The sequence below is a fragment of the Phyllobates terribilis genome, unplaced genomic scaffold (assembly GCF_046119375.1).
Source record: "Phyllobates terribilis strain yellow unplaced genomic scaffold, ASM4611937v1 Scaffold_5__5_contigs__length_657084704, whole genome shotgun sequence".
NCBI lineage: Eukaryota > Metazoa > Chordata > Amphibia > Anura > Dendrobatidae > Phyllobates > Phyllobates terribilis.
The window spans coordinates 256,469,039-256,482,972 of NW_027362765.1; the positions used below are offsets into that span (position 1 = coordinate 256,469,039).

The following is a 13,934-nucleotide window of genomic DNA, read 5'->3' on the forward strand; positions in this document are numbered from 1 at the left end:
ACCATGAGCGGGCGAACCCGCCATATTGTATTGGACTGTTTATTTTCTGGTTTTGTTACACTGTGCCGGACAAGGCTGTCTTTTGTTTACTTCTAAAAGTGTGGTTTATGCAGCATAATAAACCTGCCTTGAACATTTTTAAAGAAACCGTATCCTGTGTCTACCTCTAACGCTGCTGAGTGAGTACCAAACCCTACACTGGGTACATGTTCCATCTTAATCCTGAAGCAATAAAAAACAAATGACACTATCATTCTTCAGGTGGCTTCAGTTAGAAGTTGACCTCTCTATATCATTTTAGGTACTGAGCAGAAACGCAAAAATATGTGGACAGCCTCGAACCTTGCCTTGATTTCCAGGACATCTGGTATACTTCCACAATTCCGAATGCTGGAATGTGAGGGCTTCTGCTCATGTAAAGAGCGAGCGTTTGCCATGCCTGCTATGGATTCAGCTTCTTCTCCATGCTGAATGTCACTTCCTAACATATAAGCTATATATAAAGGAGCCATTACTTACCCCAAGTATCTTCTATAAGCCTTTCTGTCTGTGTTCTGTAAGGACGCAGCAGTGAAAAAGGCAAACACAGTTTTGGGATGTATTAAGAGAAGCATATAGTCTAGATCATGTGAAGTAATTATCCCCCTCTACTCCTCCTTGTCAGACCTCCTCTGGAATACTGTGTCCAGTTCTAGGTATTACATTTTAAAAAATACATAAGAAAACTGGAGCAAGTTCAGAGAAGAGCTACCAGGATGGTGAGTGGACTGCAAACTATGTCCTATGAGGAACGGTTAAAGGATCTGGGAATGTTTAGCTTTCAAATAAAAAGGCTAAGAGGAGACTTAATAGCTGTCTACAAATATCTGAAGGGCTGTCACAGTATAGAGAGATCAACCATCTTCTAATTTGCACATGAAAACACTAAAAGCAATGGGATGAAACTGAATGGGAGGAGACACAGATTAGATATTAGAAAAAACTTTTTGACAGTGAGGGTGATCAATGAGTGGAACAGGCGGCCACGAGAGGTGGTGAGTTCTCCTTCAATGGAAGTCTTCAGAGTCTGGACAGACATCTGTCTGAGATCACTGAAAACTTGCTTTTTGTGTTGTGCACTTTTGGCGCAATGTGCCTACATATTGTCAGTCTTCCCCCTTGCAGCTGTTTGCAGTTCTCATTTCCTGCAAAAACATTGCAACAGGTGACCCAAGATTTAGAAGACACCATGCCCCCCGACTGTTTTTCCTATGGAGAACTGAAAACAATCATGCAGGGAACTGCTCCCTAAATTTCCAGTACAGAGTCCACCTGGGACTTAACATATGCGGATGGCATTATTACAGGAGCTGTAAGCCGAATGCTATTTCAGGTTCTCTGGTTTATATAATCACTGCATCTGGAGATTAAATCATTTTGTGAAAAACACTACAGGTATTTGGCCAGCACTAATATAATGGTATTACATTGCATATGTATTGAATGGACTCTTAAGCCAGACAGTTAACCCGTCATGCAGTATCAGAGCAGAATATAATGAAGAAATTTCACATTTTTTCAAAAGAAACAATACATTTGTGCACATGTCCAGAAGGTGTTCTGGTGCGACCAACCTAAATATTATTTCTTAATACCAGAATGATTTAAAGGGGTTTTCCCACAAACAAAAGTTCATTTTAATCAATAGATCTTGGAATAATAATAATAATTTCCACAATTGGATGTGTTTAAATAAAATGTTCCTGTGCTGAGATAATCTTATAAATGTGTCTCTGCTGTGTACTGTGTAATGGCTGTGTCTGACCATGCAGGACCATAATCTGATCATACCACATCTCCTGGGCAGGGGGGGGTGGGGGAAAGAGTATACAGACAGGACAGCACGGGATCACAACTGATTCTTTCTGTGAGGTAAAACATTTCACTGCCTGTTTTTAAACAATGTTTTGCTTCAAAGAAAGAATCAGCTGTGATCCCCTGCTGTAATATCTGTATACTCTGTTCCTCCCCAGCCCAGGAGTTGTGGTATGATCAGACCATTTTCCACCACGGTCAGACACAACCATTACACAGTACACAGCAGGGGAACATTTATAAGATTATCTCAGCACAGGAACATTTTATTTAAACACATCCAATTGTGGAACTTATTATTATTCCAAGAACTACTGAAAAAAATTTAATTTTGTTCATAGGAAAACCCCTTTAACCCCTTTCTGACCCAGGGCGTATTAGTACTTATCTGTGCCCTGGGCCTTATGGGCCTGATACGTATTAATACGCCCTGGCAATTTCGCCCGCACACAAGCGGTGCGGGCGAGATCGCTGCCGGGTGTCAGCTGGTTGTCACAGCTGACACCCGGTGCTATGCGCTGGGAGTGGTCCCGCACCACTCCCGGCAGATTAACCCCCGAAATGCTGCGATCGCAGCATTCCGGTGGCAAGAGGAGGTAAGCGCAATACTTACCTTCTCTGCCGGCGTCCAGCGGCATCTGAATCCGGTCCCGGATGTTGCCATGGTGACCCGACGTCATCATGACAACATCCAGGTCACCAGGAGGCAGGAAGTTGCTTTGGTCATGCGCAGTGCACGACCAAAGTAACTTCTCCCTGTGCAGCTCTGATAGGCTGCAAAAAGTGAAAGTCCCATAGTGGGACAATGTGAACAAGTAATAAAAATGTCAGAAAGTGACGCTGAAAACGTCATCTTGTCCCGCAAAAAACAAGCCGCAATACAGCTCCAACAACAGAAAAATAAAAAAGTTATAGCTCTCAGAATAAAGCGATGCAAAAACAATTCTTTTTTCTATAAAATAGTTTTTATTGTGTAAAAGCGCCAAAATAAAAAAAAATAAAAAAAATGCGGTACCGCTGTAAACGTACTGACCCGAAGAATAAAGCTACCTTATCAATTTTACCACACGCAGAACGGTATACAAAACAAAACAAAAAAACAATTCCTGAATTGTTGGCTTTTGTTTATTCTGCCTCCCAAAAATCGGAATAGAAAGCGATCAAAAAATGTCATTTGCCCAAAAATGATACCGATAAAAACGTCAACTTGTCCCGCAAAAAAAAATTATAGCTCTCAAAATATGGCGATGCGAAAACTAGTCTTTGCAAAAAAATGCGTCTTTTAGTGTGTGACAGCTGTCAGTCATAAAAAGTCGATATGAATCTGGCATCGCTGTAATTGCACCGACCCGAAGAATAGCGTCGTCTAATCACTTATACCACACGAGGAACGGCGTAAAAAATAAACTTTAGGGTTAGGGTTGTGCTAGGGTTAGGGTTGTGTTAGGGTTGTGCTAGGGTTTGGGTTGGCGTTAGGGTTGGCCTAGGGTTAGGGTTGGGCTAGGGCTAGGCTAAGGGTAGGCTAGGGTTAGGGTTGGGCTAAGGTTGGGGTTGGGATTTTTTCAGAAGTAAAGAAAAAAAAAATGACGATATGTCGACTAGTGAGCGCAAGTGCTCGCTACTTGAGTTTGCATCGGGTGCTTGGGTATGCACCGAGTATGGCGGGTGCTCGAGTGACATGCTCAAGTCTCCTCCCCAAATGTTTTGCAGCTGTTATACAGCCTAAAAAACCTTGCGGGGATTGCCTGCCATGCACGAGCGATCCACGCATGTTTTTTTTGGGGTGTCTAATAAAAAAAACATGCGGGGCAGAGACTCGAACATGTCACTTGAGCACCCGCGATACTTGGTGCATACCCTAGTACCTGATGCTAACTCAAATAGCGAGCACTTGCACTCAAGACTAATGACAACTTATTCAATATGATGACCTAATGTTATCAAATTCTGTGTCGTACCTCTGGGTTCAAAATGTTCACTATACTCCTTGATAAAATCCTGGAGGGGTATATCTTCCAAAATGGAGTCACTGGGGGGAGGGTGGGGTGGTTTCCACTATTTAGGCACATCAGGGACTCCCAAAATGCAACCTGTTACCCTTGTGAAAAAGCAAAATTGGGGGCTGAAAAAACGTTTTTGTTGAAAAAATGTGAAAATGTTATTTTTACGGTTCAATGTTATAAACTTCTGTGAAGCACCTAGGGGTTCAGGGTGCTCACCACACATCTAGATAAGTTCCCTAAGGGGTCTAGTTTCAAAAATGGTGTCACTTGTGGGGGGTTTCCACTGTTTAGGCACATCAGGGGCTCTCCAAACGCAACATGGCGTCCGCTAATTATTCAAGCAAATTTTACATTCAAAAAGTCTAATGGCGCTCCTTCACTTCTGAACCCTGCCGTGCGCCCAAACAGTGGTTTTCACCCACATATGGGGTATCGGCTTACTCAGGAGAAACTGCACAACAAATTTTGGGGTCCATTTTTTCCTGTTACCCCTGCGAAAATAAAAAAATTTGGGTCTAAAGTAATATTTTTGTGAAAAAAGTTAAATGTTCATTTTTTTCTTCCACATTCCAAAAATTCCTGTGAAGCACCTGAAGAGTTAATAAAGTTCTTGAATGTGGTTTTGAGCACCTTGAGGGGTGCAGTTTTTAGAATGGTGTCACTTTTGGGTATTTTCTGTCATAAAGGCCCCTCAAAGTCACTTCAAATGTGATGTGGTCTCTAAAAAAAATGGTTTTGTAAATTTTGTTGTTAAAATGAGAAATCGCTGGTCAACTTTTAACCCTTATAGCTCCCTACTAAAAAAAAATTTTTGTTCCAAAATTGTGCTGATGTAAAGTAGACATGTGGGAAATGTTATTTATTAACTATTTTGTGTGACATATCTCTCTGATTTAAGGGCATAAAAATTGAAATTTTGAAAATTGCAAAATTTTTGCCAAATTTCCGATTTTTTTCACAAATAAACGCAAGTGATATCGAAGAAATTTTACCACTATCATGAAGTACAATGTGTCACGAAAAAACATTCTCAGAATCAGTGGGATCCGTTGAAGCGTTCCAGAGTTATTACCTCATAAAGTGACAGTGGTCAGAATTGTAAAAATTGGCCCGGTCATTAACGTGCAAACCACCCTCGGGGGTAAAGGGATTAAGGCAATACCTGAGCCGACGCTGACTGTTTGTTGGGCCACCATTATGATTTCACTCTGCCAGAAGAAATAATGGATGTTTTTCTGTAGTATATAACAGTGGAGAATGCAATAAGAAGGAGTTAAATGGGTTCTCTTGTTAAGTTCATTTTTTACTTTCTGGGCTTCATGTACTTAAAAATGACAGACCGCTGTACTCACCTAGTGCCACTCTCGCGATAGCTCTTGTGATGTCGAAATGACGCCACCAAAGATGGGAGGCTGCAGCATGGAGCAGGAGCGGCAGTGGATGAGTACAGCTTTCTTTGTCATTTTTAAGCAGAGGAAGCTAATGGAGTAAAAAATTAAACTGTACAAGTCCTTTAAGGCATAGTCCACTACTAAGACGACCCCTTCTCAGTTTGAAACTTTGTCCCCATTAAAACAAAAACATTTATACTCCCGTCCTGTGCAGGTGCCGCAGCTCTCACTCCCTGTTGATTACTTATACGTCTGAAGGCGAGGACAGTTACACCGATGTTGATTGGGCGCCGGGCTTACGTGATGTAACAACCTCATGTGAGCCCCAGGAACGCGAGTGCCAACCCCGCTGGAACGGCCCCGGCACGGGAAGGGAGTATAGGTGTCTTTATTTTAACTGGGGTAAACATTCAGAATGAGAAGGGGTTGTCCTAGTAGTGGACAATCCCTTTAAATGTTGTGATTGTTAATTAAGTCATTTTATTTAACTAGTCCAAGACAAAGCCATTTATAGTAAAAAAATAAATAAATAAAACACATTGGGGTTTAAATGCAATGTTTTTCTTCTCATTCGGTTATGTGTATATTCTTTTATAATTCTTATTTCTCTTTTTTTATTTTAATAGCATAACATTTCTTTAAAATACACCTCCTTTCTGTTGCAACAACATTTTACTAACAGTTTAAAGTTTATGGTCAGTTGGGGGCTGAGCTGTAGCTGTAGTTTGTGCCAGTTTGTGTCTTTTTTTTTATATTCGGCACATTGTGCTGGACCATAAGTGTGTTTATAAATCCGACGCAACATTTTAACATTGCATTATTTTTTATTGCTCAACTTCTTCATAAATTCTATAACTGAGACTGTTTATATCACAGTTAGAAGTAATATATAATATCGTCAATGCACCGTGAAGATGAAATTTCAGCAGGTTTGCAGCGTCCTGAATTGCAAATTAGGCATTTATTTAGTGGCATGTATAGAACAAGACGAAAGGCAGAGACTGTAACAAATCATTTATCTTCTCTATGAGGAGTCCCACTGTCTTCCCTCTCTTGTAGCTGCAGAATTTGCAAAAAAGTTTAAGTCAGTCTCTTCTGAGTTTTATACAAACCAGTCCAATATTTAGAGGAACACTGTCAGCAGGTTTTTAGACCCTAAACTATTGTCATCTATGTAAAGAATCTGAAATGTTGATGATGTCCACACCTTTTGTTTTATATCAATCTGTTTCTCCATTTTCTAGATATCCATAAGCGATTGTATATTCAAGTGCAGGGGCATGGTCTGTACAGCACTACGGCCTCTCTCCCTCTTTCTCATCCCATTACTGGCCTCCTGTCAATGACTGACAGGTCACTCTTCTCTATGACTTGCTCCTCTGACAGAGATTTTGTGCAGGCACTCTTATTCCTGGAGACTGAGCATGTGCAGATAGATAGTCCTGCTCTTGCAAGACCATCAGGACCCATGCGACACATGCGTCGCCACCAGAAATTACAGTGTGTGATCAAGATCTTGGATGGGTGGTAGGCTACACTTAGTGACCTGTCAGTCATTGACAGGAGGCCTGGCTACGGGATGAGAAAGCATGATAAAGGCCGTAGAGCTGTAAGTACAGACCAAGTTCCTGCACTTGCAATCTAATTTGCATGAACATTCTCCAAAGGATTTCTTGAAAACGGAGAAATGGATTTATAAAACAAAGGTAGGAATGTCATCAGCTTTTCAAATGCTTTATATAAATGATGTTAGTTTATGGTCTAAAAACCTGCTGAGAAGTTTCCTTTTAAAGGCATTGGGTGATCCACAAGCAGTTTACTTTACAATTGAATGTATAAACCTTCAGGTTACAACTTTTCCAACATAGAATGGTTTTTCATGGGCTGTAACTTAAAACCATACTCCACATACAATGCCACAGATAGGACTAATCTGTTGCACAGGTGAATGGCTGGAGGATTTCTTCAACCGTCATGGGCATTTCACTTGTAAAACACCTGTTTTATTGAAGTTCATACACTAATTTGCTATTTACAGTGTAGTGCGGTATTACATGTCCTGTACTGCTCTTTACCAGGAGCAGCTGCTCCTTTGGACACCAGGTGAAGGCAGCTTCATGTTATTTTTCTGGTACATTGTGTGTATTGTCCAGAACCCTGAAGAAGGTCCTGTCCTCATTATAGACACAGTGATTTCCAGCTTCCAGGAGCAATTTCCAATTTTTGATAAGAACTTAACGACATCTTGGAGACTTTATCGAAAGCTGTTATTTCCAGAGTTACGTTATATATCAATGTATAATGGTCGTCCAGAAAAAAATTAAAGCGGTTGTCCCCTTTCAGAAAATCTTGATCCCGACACAGTTTGTCATATAATAAACCTTTCTTTTCTAGCCATACGTAGGTCCAGCGTTGAGTCTCTGCCTACGTCAACAGAGCAGCAACCAGATTAGGAACTCAGCGGCTCTGACCATGTAGGTGGAACGCCTTGCTCAAAGCCCCTGAGCTCACTGATTGTTTGCTGCCAGTAGTGGATTGACATGACTCAAGTGCTGCAGACTGTGCCGGACTCTTTATTATTTAAAAAAAAAAGAAAAGAAAACTGTGCCCTGGGACCAAGATTTTCTGAGAGGGTACAGCCACTTAAATATTGTAATTTGAGGGACCACTTGTATTGCTTCAACTTACTACCCACCTCAACATTGAAATTCCAACATCATGAAGGAAAAGTCTTGGAATTATGGAAATCGCAGGATGTATAGATATGTTAAATATATGCAAATGATGAAAAAATGGAAACAAAATTGTCAAAGTATCTCAATTTATTCAGTATCGAGTATGAGCTCCATGTGAGGAAATTAACACACTTACCTGTCTTTGCTACTATCAAAGAGGTAATTAATGGTTGAGGAAAGTTCTGCTACGCTGAATTCACTTAGGCACACAAATCATCAAGATCCGCTGCTGGCAACTCCCTTTTGCAATTGTTGGCCAATAAAGTCTCAGATATGCTTGATGGGAGCCAAGTCTGGGGATTGTGCAGGACATGATAGCACGTTTAGGCTATGCAGGCTGCTGACAGTAGCGCAAGCAAGATACGGCCTGGCGTTGTCATGTTGAAAAGCGGCTCCTGGGACATTTTAAAGACAAGGTCAAACCACTGGTTCCACAACTAAATTGGTGTATTGCCGAGCTGTTAGCATGGTTCGAATGAAGACTTGAAGGTTCCGGCTACTGTACATTATGCCACCTTACACGATAATTCTCATAGAAGGACCAGTGTGCCTAGGACTGTACACAGACAAAAATGGGCCTATGTCCAAGAACAATATATGGGCCCTTTGCAGTCTTATAGCTCATCATAATGCATAATTTCACCTGTTTTGGAGGTAGAAGTTGTCCCCCTGAGGAGTTGCGCAGGTTGCACCAATGTTATGTCCGCCTCTGACTGTGACATTATCTCATGAAGGCCTTTCTGTGGTGTAGCAAACATGGTTTCATCAGATTTGATGAATGACACATATTGATCTATTGTGTTCGACAACTGAAATTGGAAGTCACATAACAAGTCTAAGGTGTCAAGCAGTGTCTATACAAACCATGAGAAGGCTTTTGCACACCTTTGGGCTGCTAGTCAGGTGTCCAGCTTCAGGTGTTCAATTGACCTCACACCACCACTCTCAAAGGTTATCATTGTGCAGAGCAAGACTGCAGTAGAGGCTATAATGGAAATCTGTCCTCTTCAGTGATGAGTGTCGCATTTGTATTGGATACAATGATAGCCTAAGATTTGTCTGCAGACCACATGGGCAACTCCATGAAGAGGCCTTCACGAGGGAACATGAAAGTGTACCAGGAGCCATTTCTCAACATGACAATGCCATGCCGCATGTTGCTTATGCTACCGTGAGCAGTGTACTTGACTTTAACTTGCTACAATGGCCTGCAGCATCTCTGGATTTGTCTCTGATCGAGCACATCTTAGACATCATTGGTCGGCAATTGTAAAGGGAGCTGCCAGCTGCAGATCTTGATAGTAACCTCATTGATTGCATGCCAAGTCATTAAGTTGCATGTATTTCTGCATGTGGTACTCATACTTAATGCATAAGTAAAGAAATTGAGACGTGTAGAAAATTTTGTTTAAATTTTTCCATTATTTCCATATCATTAACATGTCTATTCATCCTATGATTTTCACAATTCCACCACTTTTTCTTTGTGATGTTAAAATTTCGATGTTGAGTGTATATCGCTTCATGACAAATGCACCACCAATCCCTTTAATTATTGCTGTTTTTTTATTGATTTCCATGCCAATATACAGTACAGACCAAAAGTTTGGACACACCTTCTCATTTAAAGATTTTTCTATATTTTCATGACTTTGAAAATTGCATATTCACACTGAAGGCATCAAAACTATGAATTAACACACGTGGAATTATATACTTAACAAAAAAGTGTGAAAAACTGAAAATATGTATCATATTCTAGGTTCTTCAGAGTAGCCACCTTTCGCTTTGATGACTGCTTTGCACACTCTTGGCATTCTCTTGATGAGCTTCATGAGGTAGTCACCGGAAATGGTTTTCACTTCACAGGTGTGCCCTGTCAGGTTTAATAAGTGGGATTTCTTGCCTTATAAATGGGGTTGAAACCAACAGTTGTTTTGTGCAGAAGTCTGGTGGATACACATCTGATAGTCCTACTGAATAGACTGTTAGCATTTGTATTATAGCAAGAAAAAAGCAGCTAAGTAAAGAAAAACGAGTGGCCATCATTACTTTAAGAAATGAAGGTCAGTCAATCCGAAAAATTGGGCAAACTTTGAAAGTGTCCCCAAGTGCAGTTGCAAAAACCATCAAGCGCTACAAAGAAATTGGCTCACATGAGGACCGCCCCAGGAAAGGAAGACCAAGAGTCACCTCTGCTTCTGAGGATAAGTTTATCCGAGTCACCAGCCTCAGAAATCGCAGGTTAACAGCAGCTCAGATTAGAGACCAGGTCAGTGCCACACAGAGTTCAAGCAACAGACACATCTCTTCAACAACTGTTAAGAGGAGACTTTGTGCAGCAGACCTTCATGGTAAAATAGCTGCTAGGAAACCACTGCTAAGGACAGGCAACAAGCAGAAGAGACTTGTTTGGTCTAAAGAACACAAGGAATGGACATTAGACCAGTGGAAATCTGTGCTTTGGTCTGATGAGTCCAAATTTGAGATCTTTTGTTCCAACCACCGTGTCTTTGTGCGACGCAGAAAAGGTGAACGGATGGACTCTACATACCTGGTTCCCACCGTGAAGCATGGAGGAGGAGGTGTGATGGTGTGGGGGTGCTTTGCTGGTGACACTGTTGGGGATTTATTAAAAATTGAAGGCATACTGAACCAGCATGGCTACTGCAGCATCTTGCAGCGGCATGCTATTCCATCCGGTTTGCGTTTAGTTGGACCATCATTTATTTTTCAACAGGACAATGACCCCAAACACACCTCCAGGCTGTGTAAGGGCTATTTGACCAGGAGGGAGAGTGATGGGGTGCTTCGCCAGATGACCTGGCCTCCACAGTCACCAGACCTGAACCCAATCGAGATGGTTTGGGTTGAGCTGGACCGCAGAGTGAAGGCAAAAGGGCCAACAAGTGCTAAGCATCTCTGGGAACTCCTTCAAGATTGTTGGAAGACCATTTCCGGTGACTACCTCTTGAAGCTCATCAAGAGAATGCCAAGAGTGTGCAAAGCAGTCATCAAAGCAAAAGGTTGCTACTTTGAAGAACCTAGAATATAAGACACATTTTCAGTTGTTTCACACTTGTTTGTTAAGTATATAATTCCACATGTGTTAATTCATAGTTTTGATGCCTTCAGAGTGAATGTACAATTTTCATAGTCATGAAAATACAGAAAAATCTTTAAATGAGATGGTGTGTCCAAACTTTTGGTCTGTACTGTACATGCCATACATATAAAGTTATGGGAATTATTACATTGCTGACTATTTTCTAAATTCTAGGGCACCGGTCTAGACTGTTATCACTCCTGGGTTTAAGAATTCAGCTATAAAAAGATCTGAGATCTTCAATGATGGCTTGAAGGGTTTATCCAGCCTTTATAATGACGAGTCCTTAGGATAGGCCATTAATATTGGATTGTAGGGGTTTTACAGTCTGCATTGAGGCATTTGAATGGGCTGTGGTGATTGTGTGAGCTCTACAGACTCTTCAACATTTTTATCAGGTTTCAGGCTGATCCCCTTTTGCCTCCGCTATACTTATAGTGGTGGTGGTGCAATGTATAGAAGCACTGTCTTATTCACTTGAATGTTGTCTAAAAGAGGTACAGAATTAGTTGTACAAGTCATCTTTATTCTTAGTGATGTCTACAGCATAGTCTGCGGCTCAGGTGACTTACTTAGATCATAAAAGCTGTTTGGTATCATGTCTAACGAACGTGTAAGTGAATATCAGTGTTCCTCCTGGGGAACGACAGCACTATTGTGAGTATGAATGCGATCTAACGTAATTTATACTAATTCAGTTTTTATTAAAACTCCTTTTGTGTAGCTTTTAGCTAGGACATGTTGTGGTTAAATGTTAAATCCATTAAAATTGTTGATGATTATCACACTTCATGTCTTGCTAGCCTGTCAGCCAGTTGTTTTCCAACAGTTTGTAGTTTGTCGTCTTCACAGGAGAAGAGCAGTCTGTAGACTCTGCCTTTGCGGCTGCTGCTGTGCATCTAAACATATATATATCCAAACACAATTTATAATTATTCAAGGTCCTTACAGACCAAAGGTGCTTTTTGTCATCCTCTTTTGGATACTTAAAAGGTTGTCACGGTGTGTCCTGCACTTGGGAACACCAGAGATTAGGTGGTATTTGTATGGGAACCAAAAAGCAAGTGTAAGTGAGACAAACTTGTTGCCCACTGATTTCACTGATATACACTGATTTTGGTGCCAACCATGTCTGAACGGTTTTATGTTACATTTATAGTGCTGATTAAGAATATGGCCTTGGGTTTGCCAGTTTTTCTCTAGTTTCTGGGATATTTGATAATAAATTATACCATCCGCAGATAGAATCGCATAATATCCGTATGTGCAAATGTGCTGACACGGATATTAAGCGTTTCAATGCAAGTCAATGGCGGCAATTACGCTGCGTGTCCGCAAAATTAATGGACATGCTGCGGATTTTTCAGCAATGATAATCCGCAGTGGAGATTTCCGCAGCATGTGCACAGCACATGTGGATTATCATTGGGGACTATGGGGCGCGTATTACCAAGCATTTTTTTAAGCGTTTTCGCTGCGGAAATTCCGCGGCAAAAACGCTTGAAAAACGCATAGTGGGCACACAGCCTAAGACTCTTCATTCAAATATTTTAACTTTTTTTTCTTTTGTAAACTGCTCGAACCTTTTAAAGTCTTAGTGTACCGTTGTTGTCAAAAGATTTGTTACTGACATAAATTTTGGTTTTCATAAAGTTTGCTGCTTCAATGTTTTTAGATCTTTTAGTCTTATGGTTACTGGAGTACAATAAGTAACTCCTAAGTTTTAAACTTTTAATGTAAATACATCAATTTTATGTATAGACTCAATTTTACAATGGGTCCCTTTTTTTTCTCTCCATACTTCAGCATTTTGCAGTGACATGTTGGATATCTGCCTCTGAGCCAAATTCAGACTGAGGACAATCCATTCTTGTCTAGCCAGAGCTTTGAGTTCATCACAATTTCTGTAATTTTGTCTATCCACTTTTCGAGATTTTACCACCTGTTCTCAATCTGATAGAGATCTGGGGAGCTTCTTTGACATGGACACATAATTTCAATGCTTTGTTCACTGAGCCACTTAGTAATTACTTTTGCCCTGTGACATTGTGCTGTATCATGCTGGAAAAAGCAATGTTTTTTATCAAATTGCTCTTGGATCATTGGGAGAAGTTGCCATCAGAGGATGTTTAGATGCCATTCTTTCTTCTATACAATGTTTTTAGGCAAGATTGTGAATGAGCCCACTACATGGATCAAAAGCAACCCCAAACATGAATGGTCTCATGATGTTTTACAGATGGCGCGACTTGGGAATCATGGTAGCACTCACCTTTTCTTCTCCAGACAACATTATCCCAGTGCTCTGCAGTCCAAGAAAAGATGCGTGGTACCATGAGTCCTGTGTCTTGCCAACAGTAAAGCATCCTGAGACCATTCATGTGTTTGGTTGCTTTCATCCATGGAGTGGGCTCATTCACAATTTTGCCTAAGAACACTGCCATGAATAAAGAATGGGATTTAAACATCCTCCTAGATCAACTTCTCCCAACCAGCAATTTATTTTGTGATGAACAATGCTTTTTCTAACATGATGGAGACCATGTCACAAGGCGAAAGTGATAACCAAGTGATTCGGTAAAAAAAAGATTTAAATTTTGGGTCCATGGCCAGGAAACTCTCCAGATCTCAATGCCATTGAGAACCTCCGGTTGGCCTCAAAAAGCGGATTGACAAACAAAATCACCAGATGGACAAACAAAATCAACAACATTGTGATATACTACAAGTGCTGATTAGGCAAGGATGGGTTGATATCAGTCAGGATTTGGCCCAGAAGCTGATATCCAGCTGTCGCGGGGGCGGGGTTGAAGAAGTCTTGATAAATGAGAGACACCACTGTAAA

The 13,934-nt window shown here is 40.9% G+C and overlaps 1 protein-coding gene across 2 annotated transcripts in view; it reads left to right on the forward strand.

The window, feature by feature from the left end:
- ACSF2 (acyl-CoA synthetase family member 2) overlaps positions 1–13,934 on the forward strand; it is a 123,213-nt gene that overhangs the window by 75,534 nt on the left and 33,745 nt on the right. The window lies entirely within an intron of this gene.